Source organism: Phocoena phocoena, chromosome 11 (assembly GCF_963924675.1).
Source record: "Phocoena phocoena chromosome 11, mPhoPho1.1, whole genome shotgun sequence".
Taxonomy (NCBI): domain Eukaryota; kingdom Metazoa; phylum Chordata; class Mammalia; order Artiodactyla; family Phocoenidae; genus Phocoena; species Phocoena phocoena.
This window is the reverse complement of record NC_089229.1, coordinates 98,106,836-98,127,880: the sequence shown is the minus strand read 5'-3', so window position 1 is coordinate 98,127,880 and position 21,045 is coordinate 98,106,836.

Below are 21,045 nucleotides of genomic sequence, written 5' to 3'. Positions count from 1 at the left end.
CGTTACGCTGAGTGACCCTAGGGGAGAGCCTTCTCCTCCCCGACCTTTCACGTTTGAATTGAGAGGGCTGGCGGGAATCTGCTGTGAAGGTCACATCACTCTCTGGCCTCCAAGAGGGCAATACCTGAAAGGTTCCAGACAAATTACTGACTTAACCTGTGGCTCGCTGCCTTTCAAGAAAGAGATCTTGGCCCCTCCAGCTCTCGTGGAAGTCAAACCTGTTTCCTTTCATCCTTTCTCGGTGTGCAGAGATGTTTCTCTTTGACCTTCTCTTTGAACTCTTGGAATCTACCCTGGGTTTGAAGGTTTCTCTCACACCTCAGCCTTCTCTTCTCCTGACGATATGTCCATGGTTCCTTCTTTTTTTTTTTTTCTTTTCCCCACTAACAGCGATAAGACTATTATGGAACAAGATGAGAAAACTCGGATTTTCCAGAATTTCTCTTAAGAAAGAAACTGTATCTTTTGGCAGGTGCTTGGGCAGAACTATTTGGCTCAGGTCAAAGGAAGGACTTGCTATTGTTCATTTCTTCATCTTGAGGAAGGACTTGCTATTGTTCATTTCTTCATCTTGAGGAAGGATTTGCTATTGTTCATGAAGAAAAAGAAGGAGAGAAGGGATGGAATTTCCCCTAGCCCACAATCCTCATTAAATACACCCCACGGCAAAAATATCTAGATCTGACGGGATATTTTTGTGGAAAACAGTGAAGGGGCACAGACACTTGATTGTTAAGGCAAACAGAAATATGACCAATATCAAGATTTTTTTAAAGTGTATTAGCGCTCTATTGCATAAGAAATTACCTTAAAACCTAGTGGCTTTAAACAACATTTTATTATCTCATCATTTCCGTGGGTCAGGATCTGCACAGGGTTAAGTCGTCTGCCTCAGGGTTTCTTACAAGGTCACAGTCGAGGTCTCTTAGGGGGTGTCGTGCATGCTGGGGTCTCATCCGCAAGGTCGTCTGGAGAAAGACCCTCCTCTGAGCTCACGTGATTGTGGCTGCCGTTCAACTTCTCTCTGACTGTGGACCAGAGGCTGCCCTCAGGTCCTTGCTACAGCGGATCTCTCCAGCACGGTCGCCAATGCACACGAACCAGGAAGGCGGTGGAGTCTATTAGCAAGACAGAAGTCACAATCTTCTATAATCTAATCACAGAAGCAACATCCCTTCCGTTTTGCCGTATTCTGTCAATTAAAAGCAAGTCACCAGGTCCAACCCAGGCTCAAGGGGAGGGAGTTATACAAGGGCATGAATACCAAGAGGCAGGGATCATAGGGGCCACCGTAGAAGTCTGCCTGCTGCAGATGGGCTCCGGATTTTCACAGGGCTGTGGAATGGACGTTCAAGCCAAGTTTAATCATATCTGAGAAAGGCAGAGTGGCTCGAGCTGACATTTGGCTTTTAAAGAGTCGCAACTCATGGACATGACCACGTGCCAGTCGCTACGCTAAGCTGTGTACATGCATTTCTGATTTGCAAAACAATGTTACAAGTTAAGTCTTTTCACTATGCAGATTTAAGATGAAGAACTAAGTTTTAGGTTAAGTAATTTGTCCAGGGACCCAAAGCCAGTAAGTGGCAGAGCCAGGACACAGACAGAGCCTGTCTGCTTCCGCACCTGTGCTGTTAACACCGGCTCGGTGCCTCCCCTACACAGCCAGGTCTGGATCTCAGAGCCTCACCTCTGGATCCCCAAATCTGAGTCAGTTAAGAAAGAGTTTGACTTTAATAACCAGGAACCAAATAAACCAGAGTTTCAATGAGAAGGGCTTAAATAAAAGTCCTTAGCCTGGGCGGTCTGTTTGAGTGGCTCCACGATTTTATCGTAGTCCCAAGTTCCTTCCATCTTTTAGTTCCACGAGCTACAGTGTGAATAAATGACTCCTCTGGGCTCTCACTCGTAATCCAGGCAGGAAAAACAGGACCAGAGTCTTCTCCTTTTGTAACTGTGTCTTTGTATTGGACATAAATCCTCTCCAAGCAGATTTGAGATCTCATTGGTTAGGAATGGTGTGACCCAGCTCTCCCTACTTGCAAAGTGTGCTGGGATAGCTAGAATTTTAGCTTTCCAACTTCCATTAAAGAACGGAAGAGAAAACAGGGCTACAAGTGGATTGGGGGCAGACAATTCACACGGTCTGTCCCAGCTTTATAATATCCTGCTGGCTGCAAATTCCCCTCTTCCCACGTGAAGGATGAAGAGATAAGTGCAATGAAACTTCTCATCTCCTCTCCCTTCTCCATCTCAAGATTTTTATTATTTATACTTATTATTTCTACATTGTCAAATCGATAGCATTTACTTTCTCTTCTGAAACCACAATACACACGTTTTAAAAACTGTCCTTCTCTATTTAAATCCTTCACCGTGGCTGCTCCCTTCATGTTTCTATTAAACTAAACCACTAAACTACTAATCATTGACCATTTTTACTCTAGAAAAATGCCGGCTAAATCTGCTCAATCTAGTAGATATTAAGGAGGATTTCTTAGGTGGTATAGTTCCAAAACTTTTGTATGCTTAAAAATATCTGTCAGTGCCTTTACATAAAATGACAGCTATTGGTGTGTAAAATTCTTATGACACCTTTTCCTTGACATTTTGTGGTGTTTGCTTCACTTTCTTCTAACGTTAGAATGTTGTTGACGCCTCAAGCCAGCCTGATAGCATTCTCCTTATACGTATGAGAATTTTTGTTCAGATACCCACAAGATTATTTATTACTTTTATCATTTTTTAATTTTAAAATTCTTAATCCTAGAATTTCAGTAAAATATTTTCTAAAAACCTACAGTGACATCACACTTAATAGTCAAATATTGAATACTTTCCTCTAAGAACAGCAAGGATGTCCACTCTCACCACTTCTGTTAGTATTATAGTGGAGATCATAGGAAGTGTACTAAGGCAGGAAAAAAAAATAAAAGGTGTAAATATTACAAAAGAAAAAAGTAAAATTTTATCTCTGATCGCATACTTAAAAAAATCTAAAGACATCTAAAAACAAACAGCTATAATTAATACATGAATTTAGCAAGGTTACTGGTCAATATTTACAAATCAATTGTGTTTATGTAGGCTATATTTATATATAGTCTATTTCTACATTTTCTATGTACTAGCAGTGAGTAATTGGAAATTGAAACAAAAAGCAGTCTCATTTACCATGGCTTTCAAAAAAAATCAAATTCCAAATCTAACAAAGTATGGGAAAGAGCTTGACACTGATTATTTTTAAATATTTCTGAGGAAAAAAATAAAAGAAGACCTAAATAACTGTAGAGATATGCTTTGTTCATGGATTAGTATGCTTACTGTTGTTAAGACCTCAGCTTGTCCCAAATTGATCTGTAGACCTCTAGATTCGATGCAGTCCCAAACAAAATCCCAGAAGCCTTTCTGAAGAAACTGACATGCTCATTCTAAATTGTATATGCATTGCCAAGACGATCTTAAAGATGGCAGAAAAACTGGGGAAGTTACACTGTCCTATTTCAGGAAAATATAAAACTATAGAAATAAGACAGTATGGTATCGTCGTAATAAAGAGCGGGATAGAATAGAGAAGTCTAGAAGTGAAATCATTCAAACACAATCGCTTGATTTTTGACAAAGGTGCCAATGTGATTCAACAGGGAAAAAGAGAACTTTTCAATAAGTGGTGCTAGAACAACTGGATACCCTTATACAAAAAAATTAAATATAACCCCTATTTCACGCCACACGCAGAAGTTAATTTAAGATGAATCATAAAACCGTGCATGATTGCTAAAACCAGAAAGCTTCCAGAAGACTGAACAGGAAAATATCTTCATAACCTTGGAGTAGGAAAATCTTTTAAAAACTGGATGCAAAAAGTGTGAAATACAAAATTTTTCAATGATATATTAAACTTTATCAAAATTCAGAACTTGTGCTATCAAAAGACATCTAAAGAGTAAAAGGCAAGCCACAGAGTGGGAGAAAATATTCACAATACGTATATCTGAGAAAGGACAAATATCCAAAATCTATTTTTAAACTCCTACAAAATAACAGGAAAAAGACTTTTTTTTTTTTTTTTTTTGCGGTACGTGGGCCTCTCCCACCGCAGAGCACAGGCTCCGGACACGCAGGCTCAGTGGCCATGGCTCACGGACCCAGCCGCTCCGCGGCATGTGGGATCCTCCTGGACCGGGGCACGAACCCGCGTCCCCTGCATCGGCAGGCGGACTCTCAACCACTGCGCCACCAGGGAAGCCCAAAAGACATATTTTTTAATACAATTTTTTTAATTGACGAAAGGCTTGAACGGGAGCTTCATGAAAGATTATACCCAAAGGGTCAATAAGCATTTGAAAAGGAGCTCAATATACCATAAAGAAATTACTCACCTTTTTAAAATTAATATCATTTATTAAAATTATGATCACCTATTCCTCGAAAGACACTATCAAAAACCACAGAGGAGGTGAAGACATGGGAATAATAGAACCAAAAAGATTAGTATCCAAAATACAAAAATTCTTTCGTATCAGTAGAAAGAAGACAAACATCCTCCCCCCGCCCAAATAAACAAAATTGTCAAAAATTTCACAGAAAATGAAGCACAAACGCTCCACACATATATAAAACTGTCAACTATTAATAATCAGGGAAATGCAAATTAAAATCACAACATACTTTTCAGACTCACCAGATGAGCAAATATTCAAAATTCTGCCAATTCCAAGGATTAGTGGGAATGGAATTATCATCCAGCGCTGATGGGAATTTGAAATGTCATAATCACTATGGGAAAACTATCTGGCTTTTACACATGTGCGCCAGGAGACTTTCACAAGAATGTTGTTTATAGTGGTATTCTCCGTGGAAGAAAAAAATGCAAGCGAACCATATGTCCATCAGCAGTAGAATAGATAAGTCCCTTGAGCTAGAGTCACACGTAGAAATACTCTGTGCGTCAGCATGGGAAAAAGCTTCAAAATATAAGTGGGCAAAAGGAACAGCTCAAAGACAGCGTACAATAGGATTCTATTTATATGAAGTAAATGATAGATCATGATTCAAGTGACTTAGAGAACTACTTAGGAAGTGAAATCTCTAAAGAAAAGAAAGAAAGTAATTAGCACAAAATTAGCTCTGAGTGAGGAAAGGGGAGCCATGCAATTGGGGAAGGGCATGTAGGTGCACACCTGTGCGATGATAAAGTTTTATTTCTTGCCTTAGATGGTGAGTACATAAGAGTTTATTCTATTATTTTTCTCAGAATTGTATAAATGCTTCCTCTGTTTGTTTTCTACAGTTCACAACTTTGAAAAGTAGTATGTGGGCTTCCCTGGTGGCACAGTGGTTGAAAGTCCGCCTGTCGATGCAGGAGACACGGGTTCGTGCCCCGGTCTGGGAAGATCCCACATGCCGCGGAGCGGCTGGGCCCGTGAGCCATGGTCGCTGAGCCTGCACCTCCGGAGTCTGTGCTCTGCAACAGAAGAGGCCACAACAGTGAGAGGCCCGCGTACCACAAACAAAACAGTTCTGTTAAATGTAAAAAACCGTTCTTAGTCTTCAGCCGTACAAAAACAGTGCATGACTAGATTAGTCCCAGAGTCTATAGTTTGCAGATCCCTGGTATACCTGAAAAAAAGAGAATCAAATAGAAACATTACAAACTCAAACAGAATTTAACAAATTCCATTTATACATATGGAAATCAGATAGCATTCACATATACAAAAATAGCTGCTTAGAAAACATAAAGAAAGAAAAGACCCTATTTAGAATAGCATCAAAAAAAAATTCCTGAGAATAAACTTAAGAAATATTCAGGCTCTATAATTTTAAATGTTAATGCTACCGAAAGACACAAAAGAAGATTTAACCATACAAAGGCATACCACATCCCTGAATTCTCATGACCATAAACCTGTCAATATAGTTCATCTGTAAATTTAATGTCATCCCAATAAAAATACCAAAAGGGTATTTTTTTGGAACTAGACTAGCTGGGTCTAAATTTCACATGGAAAAATTACCAAGAATATCCAGGAAAATTCTGGAAAAATTAGAGTAACAAGGAAGATTGAAACTACCAGATATAAAAACCTATTTTGTCCTCCAAAATCAAAACAACATGAATAGAAACAAAGATCACTAACACCAAATACAAAATTCAGAAATAGATTTAAGGATATATGAGAATTTTGCGTATTAAATTAAAGGTGTTGACTCAATGGGAAATCCATCCGAAGAAAAAAATAAAGGGAATCCCTATCTCATAACTAACACCAAAATAGATTCTGATGGATGAAAGATTTAAATGAAATCACAAATTACTAAAAGGAAACATGAGAAGAATTTTATAACCTCATTTGAGAGAAAGTATGATGCAAAATCCGGAAGCATAAAAGAAAAGAGCGATAAATTTTACCCTGGAAAAACTTCTTACAACTTCTATGAAACAAAAACAAAATAACAACAATGATAATTATAATACCTCGGAAAGCCCAAAAGATAAACAACAAACTGGAAAAAATATTTGTAACTCACACGAGAGGCAAGTGCTACATTCCTTCATATGTAAAGAACTAAAAGTAAATAAGAGAAAATCCAACAATCTAATGGAAAATGGACAAAGAATAGGGACAGTTCACAGAAAAAGAAACCCAAATATCGATAGTCCCCAACTTAGGGTGGTTTGACTTATGATTTTTTTGACTTCATGATGGTGTACTTTCAGTAGAGTATTCAACACATTACATGAGATATTCAACACTTCATTATAAAATAGGCTTTGTGTCTGACGATTTTGCCCATCTGTAGGCTAATGTAAGTGTTCTGAGCAGTTTTTTTTTTTTTTTTTTGCGGTACGCGGGCCTCTCACCGTTGTGGCCTCTCCCGTTGCGGAGCGCAGGCTCCAGACGCGCAGGCTCAGCGGCCATGGCTCACGGGCCCAGCCGCTCCGCGGCATGTGGGATCTTCCCAGACCGGGGCACGAACCCGCGTCCCCCGCATCGGCAGGCGGACTCTCAACCACTGCGCCACCAGGGAAGCCCTCTGAGCACTTTTAAGGTAAGCAAGGCTAAGCAATGATGTTCGTTAGGTGAGGTGTACTAGATGTATTTTAATCTCATGAAATTTTCAACTTACACTGGGTTTATGGGGACGCAACCCATCATAAGTCAAAGATCTGTAACTCTTAAACATATGAAAAGATGTTAACCCCATTCATTACGAGAGAAATGCAAACTTACGGTGCAAATGAAATGCCATCTTTTCACCTGTAAGGTTGGTAAAGATTTTTTTTAAGTTCGATAACTGCTCGTGAGAGTGTGAGAAAACAGACCTTCACAAACTGCTGATAGTAGCGTGAAATGATCCATCTTCCGCCCAGTGACGTTTTCCGATTTCTGTCATAATTGCAGATTCGCGTACCTTTTGAGTTAATTTCATCTCTGGGCATCTAGCCTCCAAATACACCTGCACATGTGAAAAATGACGGTCGGGGACGTTCGTTGTTTGTAACAACCATGTTGTGACATTAAGTCGGAAATAACGTAAATGCTTTGCCATCTGTATACATTTTGATACGTCCATGTAACATGATACTATGCATCGATTAAAAAGGGGGAGGCAGCTTTTTATCCTGATGCAGAAAAATTACTAAGATACATTGTCAAGTAAAGAAAGCAAGACGCAGAACAACGTATATAATATGCTACCACTTGTGTAAAATATATCGTGTGTTGGGTGTGTGTATGTGTCGGAAGCTGGTAACTGGGTACCTCTAAAGAAAGGAACCAGGTAGATGGGGGCCAGGAACGGATGGGAGGACTTTCTTTTCAGTAAATATCTATTTTTTGTGTACCATGAAAATACAGAACCTATTTAATAAATAAAGTAACATATATTCGTTGTAGAAAACAAAAACATTAAGGAAGAAAAGTAATAATTTCACCACCAAAGATACCTTAACATTTTGGTGATTACTTTCCAGCCGCTTCTTGTTTTCTGAGCATATACCTTTTTAGTGGTGGGTGTGTTAATATCATACCACATCTGCTTTTGATTTTTTCCTTTAATATTCTATAATGAACATTTTCCATTTCAAAATATCTTCTTCTAATACAGATTCCTAACTTTTTACTGGTTCTGAACTGAGATGACATTGATACCTACATTTCATTTTACGTTACCTAGACAGCATCTTCTCAGAAAGAAATACTTTTACATGTGACATAGGTTAGCAGCATCCAGCATCTTCTGACCTGTTTATTGAAGAAAGGAGCTGGAGAACCTCAGGAGTGCTCCTTATAAGGTATAATATCTGGCAGGGAGAGAGAAATAGGAGTGAGCGTATATTTCCTAGTGGAAGGCACCAAGTGGTAGAACAGAAGGGAGACATTAGCAATCACCCAGAAAGGCGTACAAACCTCCCAGGACCCTGCTAGGGGGAGCCAGGGGCCCAGCAGGGCCCCTGGGCCCCTGGGGGGGACCCAGAGACAACACCACTAAGAATGTGCCCCAATTCTCCACCTTGTCCCAGGGAAAGATGTGCTATCCGTGAGGGCCCTCATAACCCAAGGAATAGAGTTAACGTACACTTTTGAGCGCCTGCTAAGTGAAAATAATCTACTAGACACTATAAATCAAAGATGATTAAGACACAGGCTCTTGCCCCAGTGAGTTTCTAGTCTGGTAGAAAAGCTCCCTGTGGGAGCAATAACAATGCAGTGTGGTGACAGGGTACAAAATTGTGCAGAAGGTGGGAGGCAGCTGGAAGAGCGGCAAGACCTGACAGCACGGGGACATCAACGAGGCTGAGAAGGTAGGTCCCACGTCCCTGGATATTTGACCTGCACCTTGAAAGGCGACTGCACCAAGCTTCTAGGGGTTTTCGCAAAGTAGAGTCTCAGATATTTATTTGGATATGTGATCCTAGGGCCCAAGGAAGTGAAACCAGAGAAGGGAAAGTCTCTAGCAGAATGCTCTATCCATTGGCCGCCACTAAGGACAGCTGATGCTGGATCCTACCAGAATCCTTCAAGGAGCTTGTGAAATCCATCTCAGGGCTGTGGTTCTGGAGAACAAAAGGATACAACACTTATCCTCCAGCTCCTCAACTCTTCTCTCGAGGGTAGCCCCACAAGTGGTGCTTGTGTGAGCGGATTCTTCCAGGGAGCCCAGGTCCTGGGGTAGGAAACAGGAGGCGAGGTCGGCTGAGTGCCGCGCTGCAGGGGTACCTGGGCAAAGCTGGGCTGAGCTTGTGCCTACCTGGTTGCTACACAGAGAGGGCACTTAGGCAGGGCCAAGACGCTCTGAAATGGCAGGGAGAGGGTTCCGTACACCATGGAAAGGCAGTAGGGGCCAAGGCCTGAGATGGCAAGGACACATTAAGGCCTGGTTCATCCAGCATCTGTAGGGGAGCATGGAGCACCGAAGGCTGAAACAGACCTGAGCTGTGGGAATAAAACTGTGACAAGTCCTGAATCCAGGTTAGATTTTTTTTTTTTTTTAAGATTTTTTTTTTTTGACGTGGACCCTTTTTGTTTAAGTCTTTTTTGAATTTGTTACAATATTGTTTCTATTTTATGTTTTGGTCTTTTGTCCCTGAGGCATGTGGGATCTTAGCTCCCGGACCAGGGATCGAACCTGCACCCACTGCATCGGAAGGCGAAGTCTTAACCACTGGGCCACCAGGGAAGTCCCCAGGTTAGATTTTTTTTTTAATAAATTTATTTATTTTATTTATTATTTTTGGCTGTGTTGGGTCTTCGTTGCTGCACGCGGGCTTTCTCTAGTTGCGGCGAGCGGGGGCCACTGTTTGTTGCAGTGCACGGGCTTCTCATTGCAGTAACTTCTCTTGTTGCGGAGCATGGGCTCTAGGTGTGTGGGCTTCAGTAGTTGTGGCTCACGGGCTATAGAGGGCAGACTCAGTAGTTGTGGCACACAGGCTTAGCTGCTCCGCGGCATGTGGGATCTTCCCGGACCAGGGCTCGAACCACCATCCCCTGCATTGGCAGGCAGATTCTTAACCACTGTACCGCCAGGGAAGCCCTCCAGGTTAGATTTTAATGACAATGATGTACCTTCAGTGGAAATGAAAATAGTCCCTACTTCATAGGGTTGCCTCATATGATGCCTGATGCAACAGAGTCAATGTTGGTAAAGGTTCATTTCCCGTCCTGATAAACCAACTGGTTTATCTCCCTTACCCTGGGGGAGAATTCAGGGTGAGACAAGCAATCCAATTTACTTGGGTTTTCCCCAGCTGCAGTTCTTTCAAGGGTGGTAACAATGCTTCTTCAAATTGTATTACACATATGTAACACACACATACGTATATAGAAAACCCAGGGCTTAGATAATAAATGCTGAAGGGGGGGTCTGACATTTTACTCAGTGTCTCACGTACAAGGACTGTGCTGCGTGCTTTATTTATGTTACTTCACTCCGTAGTGTTGATAACCTGTGACACAGGCACTATTGTTCTCTCTGTCTCTATAGACAAGGACACTAGGATTAGACACACTAAGTAGGGTACCTGGGATCGCACAACTAGAATGATGTGGACAGAATTTAACCCTAGATCTGTCTGATTCCAAAGCCCAAACGTGTGCTTTCACTGCCCCCGTGTTAGTTTCCTAGCACAGACCCAGCAAAGTGCACAAACTGAGTGGTTTAAGGTAATAGAAATCTATTGTTTATAGTTTAGAGGCTTGAAGTCCAAAGTCAAGGTGTGGGCAGGGCCGAGCTCCCGAAAACCGTAGAGGAGAGTCCTTACGGCCTCTCGGCCTCTGTGGTGGCTGAGATCTGGGAGTCCTGGGTGCCCATGTAGCTGTAGCAAGTGTCTTGTCTCTGTCATCACTAGGCTTTGTCCCCTCTTCCTGTAAGGACACCAGTGATGTTGGATTAATGGCTAGCCCTACTCCAGGACAACCTCATCTTATCTAATTACACCTGCAGTGACCCTGTTTCCAAATAAGGATACTTTTGTGAGGGACTGGAGTTTAGGCACCAGTCTAAACTTGCTTCGTCAGAATTTGGTGAATGGTTAAGAGATGAATGCATAAATGAAAGGGAGGTGGTGGCTGGTAGAAATGGGAGGGGTAGCCAGTGAACGATCCTCCCATTTGTCCACAGCTTTTGACTTACATGCAATTTCTTTTTAAAAGATTTTTCTTATTAAAGACATATTATCTTATTTTATTTTTTGGTAATAATTTTTTTAATTGAAGTATATTTGAATTACAATGTCATGTTAGTCTCAGGTGTACAGCAAAGTGATTCAGTTAGGTAGATAGATTGATAGATAGACTCTTTTTCAGATTCTTTTCCCTTTTAGGTTATTACAAAATAGTGAGTAGAGTTCCCTGTGTTATACAATAGCTCCTTGTTGGTTATCTATTTTATATATAGTCGTGTGTATATGTTAATCCCAAACTCCTAGTTTATCCCTCCCCCCTTCCCCCTTTGGTAACGATAAGTTTGTTATCTATGCATGCAATTTCATGTTGATAATTTTCATTCATTCCCAGAGGGAATTGCTGAAAAGTGAATCATCTCCCTTTATCTGCTGGAGAAAGACAACCTCTCCACCCCACTTCAGGTATATATTTTTTTTTTTTTTCTTTTTTTTTTTTCAGGTATATTTTTATCCACACCCCAAATCATATATCTCAATTCATTTCATCTTCACTATATAAAACAATATTATACCCATTTCAGGGATGGAGAAACTAAGGTGCAAAGGGTTGGGTGGCAAGTCCTGTGCAAAGGCGAGAGAGCCAGGACTACGATCCAGAAATTTGGCCACAGAGGCATTTTTTCTTCTCATAAAAAAATTATCTACTTACTTTTTTTCATTACACATATAATATACAAACATGTGTTCACCCTAAAAAATTTTTTTCAAATGACACAGAATTACATGAACTAAAATGTTCCAGGCCCCCTTCGCCATCCTCAGTCCCCTCCCAGGAGGTAACTATCCTTGTAGACTTAGATCTCCTTCCTGGATTTTTTCCTCTAATTTACCGCCCAATGTGTATATTTATGCCTAGTTTTAGGGCTTCTTTTTCATGCATAAAGGGGATCTCACTCTCCATGCTGTGCTGGTGCTGGCGTTTTCCACTTAACAACACCCTGGAGATGTTTTTCAAGTGTCAGCAAAGTGGATCCTCTGGCTGATGTATTTCACCTGGGGGACCCGTCTGACAAAGGCTGGTTCCTGCCTCTAACGGTCAGCATCCGTTCTGACCAGTCAGCTGTCATGTTCAAGCAGGGGCCGCAGTTCCTGAGCATCACTTTGAGTATCAATACATACAGGTTTGTCTTATTCATTTGAACTGCTGTGTAATATTCCAAGGTATGGAGCTGTCATTTTTTTATGTAATCATGTACCACTAGTGTGCCTTTAGGTTCTCCCAGTATTTCAGCATCTCAAACAATGTTGCCCCCGATATCCCGTACGTGCCTTTTTGCACATGTGTGTGACAATGTGAAGTGCTCTCTCCACAGCTACTTGTACCCCCAGAGACCCATGTGATCTCCTTCTGCCCTACGGTGTACCCCTCCAGGAGCACCCCTGAGAGTCCGGAGTGGCCCCCAAGGCACACAACCTAGGACACTGGCCGGCCACCCTGGCCGCACTTAGGGACACCTGGGGAGATTCTGAATCAACACCTGTGTCTGCGCATCACCCAGGAAATCATATTTAACTGAATCAGGCTGGGTCCCAGGCACCAGGATTTTTTTTTTTTCAACTTCCATAGGTGATTCAAATGGGCAGTAAGGTAAATAACCATTCACAAAGTGCCTCTAAATCTTTTATAAAAGACCTACCAAAACCTGAAAAAGAAAAAGTGTTAATGATAGAAAGGTGGAGAGGAAGGAAAAAGGAAGAGGGGAGGGAAGACAGTGTTGATCACATCCCAGGGATGCTAAGCCAGCGCCCTCTCCAGCCCCCGAGGTGCCAAACAGGCAAAACACATAGAACAGTGCAACAGAAGCGAACCCTAATGTAAACCATTGACTTTAGTTAGTAATCATGTATCCACATTTGTTTATCAGTTATAGCAAATGTTTTACCCCAATGCAAGATATTTGTAATAGGGAAACAAAGGAGGAGAGGGAATATATGCAAACTTTCTGAACTTTCTGCTCAAATTTTTTGTGAACTGAAAATAGCTCTAAAACATAAAATCTATTCATTAAGGAAGACAGCTCCCCATCCTGAGTCCCAACCTCTGCCTCCCCGCGTTTCTGCAGGAGGGTAGTTGAACCTTTAAGCTCTTTTGATTGAGAAATTACAGAATGGCCCAGGCCACTGTAAATTCCTAAAGCCTTGTAAATAGATGGCCAGTGATCATCCCAGCAGCCTCTGCGCTTGTTAAAGAGAACAATGTTCCACCGGTGCCGGTCCTGCCCTCCCTCCAGTCCACTCGCAGTGATGCGGTGCATCCAGCCTCACGGGTCTCCTAAAAGGCTCTCCCCTTGGTCCTCCAAGGCCACCCAAGGGTTAAGAACCTCCGGGGTGCTGTGAACCCCTACACACTACCTTTTCCCTCACTCCACATTTCCGGGCCCAAGACTCCTTTTTAAGCTGAGGTTAATCTGATTAGAGTTAAGGTGCTAATAACTGGAATGAATGCCATTAAAGGGTACCAGATAAAATCTGCATTTAAACAGGGCCTCCCCAAGGGCCAGGAGGCTGGAATGTCAAGCATCTGGGCAGGGCCAGAGGAGGGAGGCTTGAGGAGGGGTCCCTTCCCGACCCTTGGGTAGCCTCCCACCACCTCTCTAATAATCTCTTTTAAGGCAATTTAATAATGATTTTCCCAGCACTTCTGAGTGTCAGTACCGTGCTGAGTGTTTTATATACACTGTCTCATTGTATTTTCACAGCAACCCAATGAGGTAAGTATCATTGTCTTCCCTTCTTGCAGAAGAAGTGCTTCAGGTTGGGTGAGCTAAGATACTTTGCTGGTGTGGACAGAAGTGGAATTCAAACCTAGTTTGAATCCTATTGAATCTCTTCCCTTTCTAATCTATTTCTCCCTAACTATTAGCGGAAGTTATACATAGTAAAATTTCTATCACTCCTAGGTGACAGCCGTGGATGGAAGCTGGTGTGCATGCAGCCTTCCCTCTGCCAAACCAGACCTTCCTCCCCTCTTCACCTCCCTGCTGGACCTGCCTCTCTCCTGGTCCTGCAGAGCTAGCTAACATCAGCAGCCCTGGCTGGAGAAATCCTCGTCTTGCCCGACTTGACTCTGCCTTCAAGCCAACCTTGATATGGGCCCCTGTGGTCCTCATGGGTCTACAGATGGAGGCGCAGTGCGCCTGGTGTTTGGATCATGGTGAAGAGACCAAGACCCTGAGTGTAATTCACTAGTTCCTGCCCATTCATCGAGTGCTGGGTCTAGGAAACCAAATCGATGAAAATGAGGTCCCTGTCCTCAGAAAGCTCCCAGTGCACTAGGGGAGCAGGAAAGAAGGGTGGGACAGAGAGGTGATAATTGAGGCTAGGGGCTAGTGGACAGGCGATGTATTTGGAAAAACTCCACAAGGTTTTGCGTTTGCCTCCCCTCTATTGACAATCACTTCACAGACTCTTCATACTTTCCTAGCAGCAATCCAGAGGTTCCACTCACCCAGTCGGCTGTTCCATAGATGTACAATTAGATTTACAAGACAGGATAGAGCAATGTATATGAGCCGCTACAGATCCGCCCCTCCCCATATGTATTTATTCATTCAAGAAATATATATCGGGTGCCTGGCACTGTTCTAAGCCCTGGGGGGCATAGGAAGGAAGCAAGATAGATGGAACTATTGCCTTCAAGGAGCTTAACTTCCCATCAGGCCAGCAGATCATAAATTGATAATGAAGTAAGCATGTAACACGATAGCAAGTGATGTTAAAGCACTAAGAAGAAAAAGAAAGCAGGGTAAGCTAAAAGGCAAAAAAAGCATTACATTAAAATAATTCAATATATAGAGTATGTGTCTCACAGGTGTGGCAGCATCATCAGTTCCCTCTGAAAAGCAGAGCACTGTCATTTGAAAACAAGGTAAATTGTAAATACAAATCACAGAACAATTAAAGGTATCCCACAGAGACAAAATAATGCCACGAGAAACAGGATCTGGGACTCAGGCATGGTATAGGTTTTACTGTTTGAGAGTTTGACATCGGACAGTCCGGGTTCAATTCCTGCTTCTGTCATTTGTTAACTGTGTGACTTTGGGAAATTTACTTGATCTTTTTTCATTTCAAAAAAATTTTTTTAATTTCTTTTTTAAGTTTCCTCCTTAAAAAACGAGGAGAGTAATATCTCTCTTAAAGGTTGTGACGAAGTTTAAAAATAGATAATATTTGTGAAGTACTTGGTGCAAGATTGGATATTCAATAGGCACAGTAAGTGATAACTACTATTATTAATTAGTGTTGCCAAGAGCTGAGATGTTCTAAATATTTCTTCCTATTTTAATTGTTAGTAGTAGTAAGCCTAATAATTTGTATTTGTTATGCTTTATTTTTTTAAGTACTTTTACATACATTATCTTACTAAACCGTAGCAAATCTGAGTGTTGGGTATTATTTGAACCTAAGTGATATATTAAAGATCATACATGTTGAATGATAAAGCCAAGACTTAACCAAGACAATCTGAAACCAAATCCTAAATTCGTTTCACCTTTCAAATAAAGTGAAGATAAAAGAACAAACAAAACCCATAGTAGAAGGAAAGAAATCACAAAGATCAGAGCAGAAATAAATGCAATAGAGACTAAACAATAGAAAAGATCGACGAAACTAAGAGCTGGTGCTTTGAAAAGATAAAGGAAATTGATAAACCTTTAGCCAGACTCATCAAGAAAAAAAGAGAGAGGACCCAAATCAATAAAATCAAAAATGAAAAGGAGAAGTTACAACTGATACCACAGAAATGCAAAGGTTCATAAGAGATTACTGTAAACAAATATACACCAATAAAATGGACAACTTAGGAGAAATGGGCAAATTCCTAGAAATGTACGATCTCCCAAGACTGAACTAAGAAGAAGAAGAAAATATGAACAGACCAATTACTAGTAATGAACTTGAATCAATAATAATAATTAAAAAAAAAAAACTCCCATCAAACCAAAGTCCAGGACCAGATGACTTCACAGGTGAATTCTACCAAACATTTATAGAAGAGCTAACACCTATCCTTCTCAAACTATGAGGCCAGCATCACCCTGATAACAAAACCAGACAAAGATATGACAAAAAAACAAAATTACAGGGCAATATCACTGATGAACATACATGCAAAACTTCTCAACAAAATATTAACAAGCCAATTCAACGGTACATTAAAAGGATCATAAACCATGATTAAGTGGGATTTATCCCAGGGGTGCACGAATGGTTCAATATCCACGAATCAATCAGTGTGATACACCACACTAACAAACTGAAGGATAAAAATCACATGATCATCTCAATAGATGCAGAAAAAGCAGTTGACAAAATTCAACATCTATTTATGATAATAAATCGCAACAAAGTGGTTACAGAGGGAAAGTACCTCAACTTTACAAAGGCCATATATGATAAACCCACAGCTAACATTGTAATCAATGGTGAAAAGCTGAAAGCGTTTCCTTTAAGATCAAGAACAAGACAAAGATATTCAGTCTCACCATTTTTATTCAACATAGTATTGGAAGTCTTAGCCACAGCAATCAGATAAGAAAAAGAAATAAAAGGAATCAAAATTGGAAAGGAAGAAATAAAACTGTCCCTGTTTGCAGATGACATGATACTATACAAAGAAAATCTTAAAGACGCCACCAAAAAAACTACTAGAGCTTGTCAATGAATTTGGTAAAGTTTCAGGATACAAAAGTAATTTATAGAAATCTGTTGCAGTTCCACACTAACAATGAACTATTAGAAAGAGAAATTAAGAAAACAATCCTGTCTACAATTGTATCAACAAGAATAAAATGCCTAGGAGTAAATCTAACTAAGGAAGTAAAAAAACCTGTATTTGGAAAACTATAAGATGATGATGGAAGAAATTGAAGACAACATAAACAGATGGAAAGATGTATTGTGTTCTTGAATTGGAAGAATTAATATTGTTAAACTGACCATACTAACCAGGTAATCTACAGATTCAATGCAATCCATATTAAAATAGCAATGGCATTTTTCACAGAGCTAGAACAAATAATTCTAAAACTTGTATGGAAACAGGAAAGACCTCCAATAGGCAAAACAATCTTGAGAAAGAAGAACACAGCTCGAGGTATAATGCTCCCTGACTTCAGACTATACTACAAAGCTACAGTAATCAAAATAACATGGTACTGGCACAAAAACAGATACATAGATCAGTGGAACAGAATACAGAGCCCAGAAATAAACCCACACACTTATGGTCAATTAATGTACAACAAAGGAGGCAAGAATATACAAGGAAGAAAAGACAGTCTCTTCAATAAGTGGAGCTGGGAAAACTGGACAGCTACATGTAAAAGAATGAAATGAGAACATTTTCTTACACCAAATACAAAAATAAACTCAAAATGGATTAAAGACCAAAATGTAAGAACAGAAACCATAAAATTTCTAGAAGAAAACCTAAGCAGAACACTGTTTGTCATAAATCATAGAATTACTTTTTTGGATGTGTTTCCCAAGGCAAAGGAAACAAAAGCAAAAATAAACAAATGGGACCTAATTAAACTTAAAAGCTTTTGCACAGCAAAGGGAACCATTAATAAAATGAAAAGACAACCTACTAAACGGGAGAAAATATTTGCAAATGATGTGACCAATAAGGGGTTAATATCAAAAATATATGAACAGCTCATACAACTCAATATCCAAAACAACCTGATTAAAAAAATGGGCAGAAGACCCAAATAGACATTTTTTCCAAAGAAGACACACAGATGGCAAAGAGGCACATGAGAAGATGCTCAACATCGTTAATCATCAGAGAAATGCAAACCAAAACTACAGTGAGATATCACCTCACACCTGTCAGAATGGCTATCATCAAAAAAAAATCATAAATAACAAATGTTGCTGAGGGTGTGGAGAAAAGGGAACCCTTATACACTGTTGGTGGGAATGTAAATTGATACAGCCACTATGGAAAACACTATGAAAGTTCCTCAAAAAAAAACTAAAATAAAACTACCATATGATCCAGCAATTCCAGTCCTGGGTATATATCCAAAGAAAATGGAAATGTTAATCTGGAAAATACATGCATCCCAGTGTTCATAGCAGCATTATTTACAATAGCCAAGATATGGAAGCAGCCTGAGTGTCCATCAACAGGTGAAAGGATAAAGATGTGGATATATATATATATATATATATATATATATATATATATATATATATATGAATATTACTCAGCCATAAAAAAGAATAAAATTTTGTCATTTGCAACAACATGGATGGACCTAGAGGGTGTTATACCTAGTGAAATAAGTCAGAGACAAAAACTGTATGATATAACTTATATATGGAATCCAGAAAATAAAACAAACTAGTGAATATAACAAAAAAGAAACAGACTCACAGATATAGAGAACAAACTAGTAATTATCGGTGGGGAGAGGGAAGGGCAGAGGGGCAATACAGGGGTAGGGTATTAAGAGGTACAAACTACTATGTATAAAATAAATAAACTACAGGAGGGCTTCCCTGGTGGTGCAGTGGTTAAGAAACCCCCTGCCAATGCAGGGGACGTGGGTTTGAGCCCTGCTCTGGGAAGATCCCACATACCACGGAACAACTAAGCCTGTGCACCACAACTACTGAGTCTGCGCTCTAGAGACAGTGAGCCACAACTACTGAGCCCGCACGCCACAGCTACTGAAGCCCGTGCACCACAAGAGAAGCCACCGCAATGAGAAGCCTGCGCACCACAACAGAGTAGCCCCTGCTCGTCACAACTAGAGAAAAGCCTGCACACAGCAACACAGTCAAAAATAAATTAATTAATTAATAACGGGAAAAAAAAAGCTACAGGGATATATTTTACAGTTCAGAGAACATACCCAAGATTTTATAATAACTTTAAACTGAGTATAATCTTGGAAAAGCATATGAAAAAGAATATATATATGTATGTATAACTGAGTCACTTTGCTGTACAGAAAAAATTAACACAACAATGTAAATCAACTATACTTCAATTTAAAAAATTTTAATGGTATATACCCTGTAAAAATTTTGAATCATTATGTTGTATATCTGAAACTACTATAATATCGTAAATCAACTATATTTCAATTAAAAAATTAAAAATAAAAAAATTAAGTGAGGGTGATGGTTGATAGGAGCTATACACAGCAAGCACCATACCCTCGAAGTCATTGGCCAGATCTGGATCCAGAGTCCCTCCCTTAACTGCTGGGAAAGTTGTGTCCAGCAATTCTTCCAAAGTGACCACACCCCGCTCTGCTTCGAACTCTTCTGTGGCTTTTTTTTTTTTTTTTTGTGGTACGCTGGTCTCTCACTGTTGTGGCCTCTGCCGTTGCGGAGCACAGGCTCTGAACGCACAGGCTCAGTGGCCATGGCTCACGGGCCCAGCCACTCTGCGGCATGTGAGATCTTCCCGGACCGGGGCACGAACCTGCGTCCCCTGCATTGGCAGGCGGACGCTCAACCACTGCACCACCAGGGAAGCCCCTCTTCTGTGGCTTTTTGATGCTCCAGGGAAAATGTCCAAAGTATCTATTATGAGGACCAAGACCCATTTCCTACAGTCCAGCCCACCTCCCCGTCTCATTCCACACCTCTCTGCCCCTTCGGATTCTGCATCCCACCCACACTGGCCCTCTTCCAGTTCCAGGAACACACCCTGCTTCCTCTCCCTGTGGAGCCCCTGCCTGGGTGGATGCCTCCTACAAACACAGCTATTCCCCTCTCCAGCACCAATCCCAGTTTCACCCACTCATCCTTGGTAAGTGCCACCTACCCCTTATACACCCTCTCTGCCTGGGTCAAGTTTCTAAGTCAAATGCTGTATCAATTAGAAATTATATTCATCTCTAAACCACAAATAGCGGCTTAAACAAGATAGGCTGGGGACACCAGGTTGGGGCATGGTTCTTTTCTCTCTTGAAATGAGCCGCCCAGAGGTAGGCGGCCAAGACTGGTGGCAACCCTACCATGTATCCCGCACAAAGCCCCTTCCTCATGTTTACTCAAGAGCTTCCTGAGCTCCAGCCGTCACAACATCCATCCCCCATTAAAAAGAATTCCCAGAAATCCTACCCAAGAACGTTTACTGTATCTTACTGACCCCAGATGAGCTAAAAAGCCACCTTTACCTTCAGGAGAGGCTAGGAAAAGTCATGTTCTAGCTGGACCCACTAGTCCATCTAACAAAACGGATTCAGCGAGTAGAGAGGGGAGGCTGGATACTGAGGGGGCAATCAGCAGTCTCGCCTACACGCACTTTCACAGAACTGTCCCTTTTCCATTATAACACTTCCCCAAGTTCAAAGTTAAACACTCATTCGTTGGTGTGTTAGTGTCTTGTATTAGTACCTGCCTCCCCACTGGGCTGTAAGCACCATGGAAGCAGAGACTGTGTTTGGTTTTGTTCATAGTTGAATTGCCAATGACCAGCATGGCCCCTGGCCCCTGGCAGGTGCTCTACAGATATTTTTGAAACGAATGAATGAATTAAACAGTATGGAGATACTTTCTTCCTCCAGGCATTTCTAGCTTGACTATACCAAGTTGACTCCCAGTGACTCTGTAGGAATAAGGGTAAGGTAAGAGCTTTAGTTCCTTCGTATTCAGGGATCTACAGTCAAATGGGAAGAAGCCTGGGACTGGAAGGGGGTTATGGCCTCCCCAGAAGCTGTCTGCGGAGATAGAACATCGATTGCCCCAGGTCATAATACATCGATTGCCCCAGGTCATAATACATTTGAGTAGCAGACTAACTCCTTCCTGGTCGGCCCTGGAGGGCTCCTCAGCTGTTGGCTCTCTGTGTGGTTTTTTGTAGTCTGATGTAAGAGGCCAGA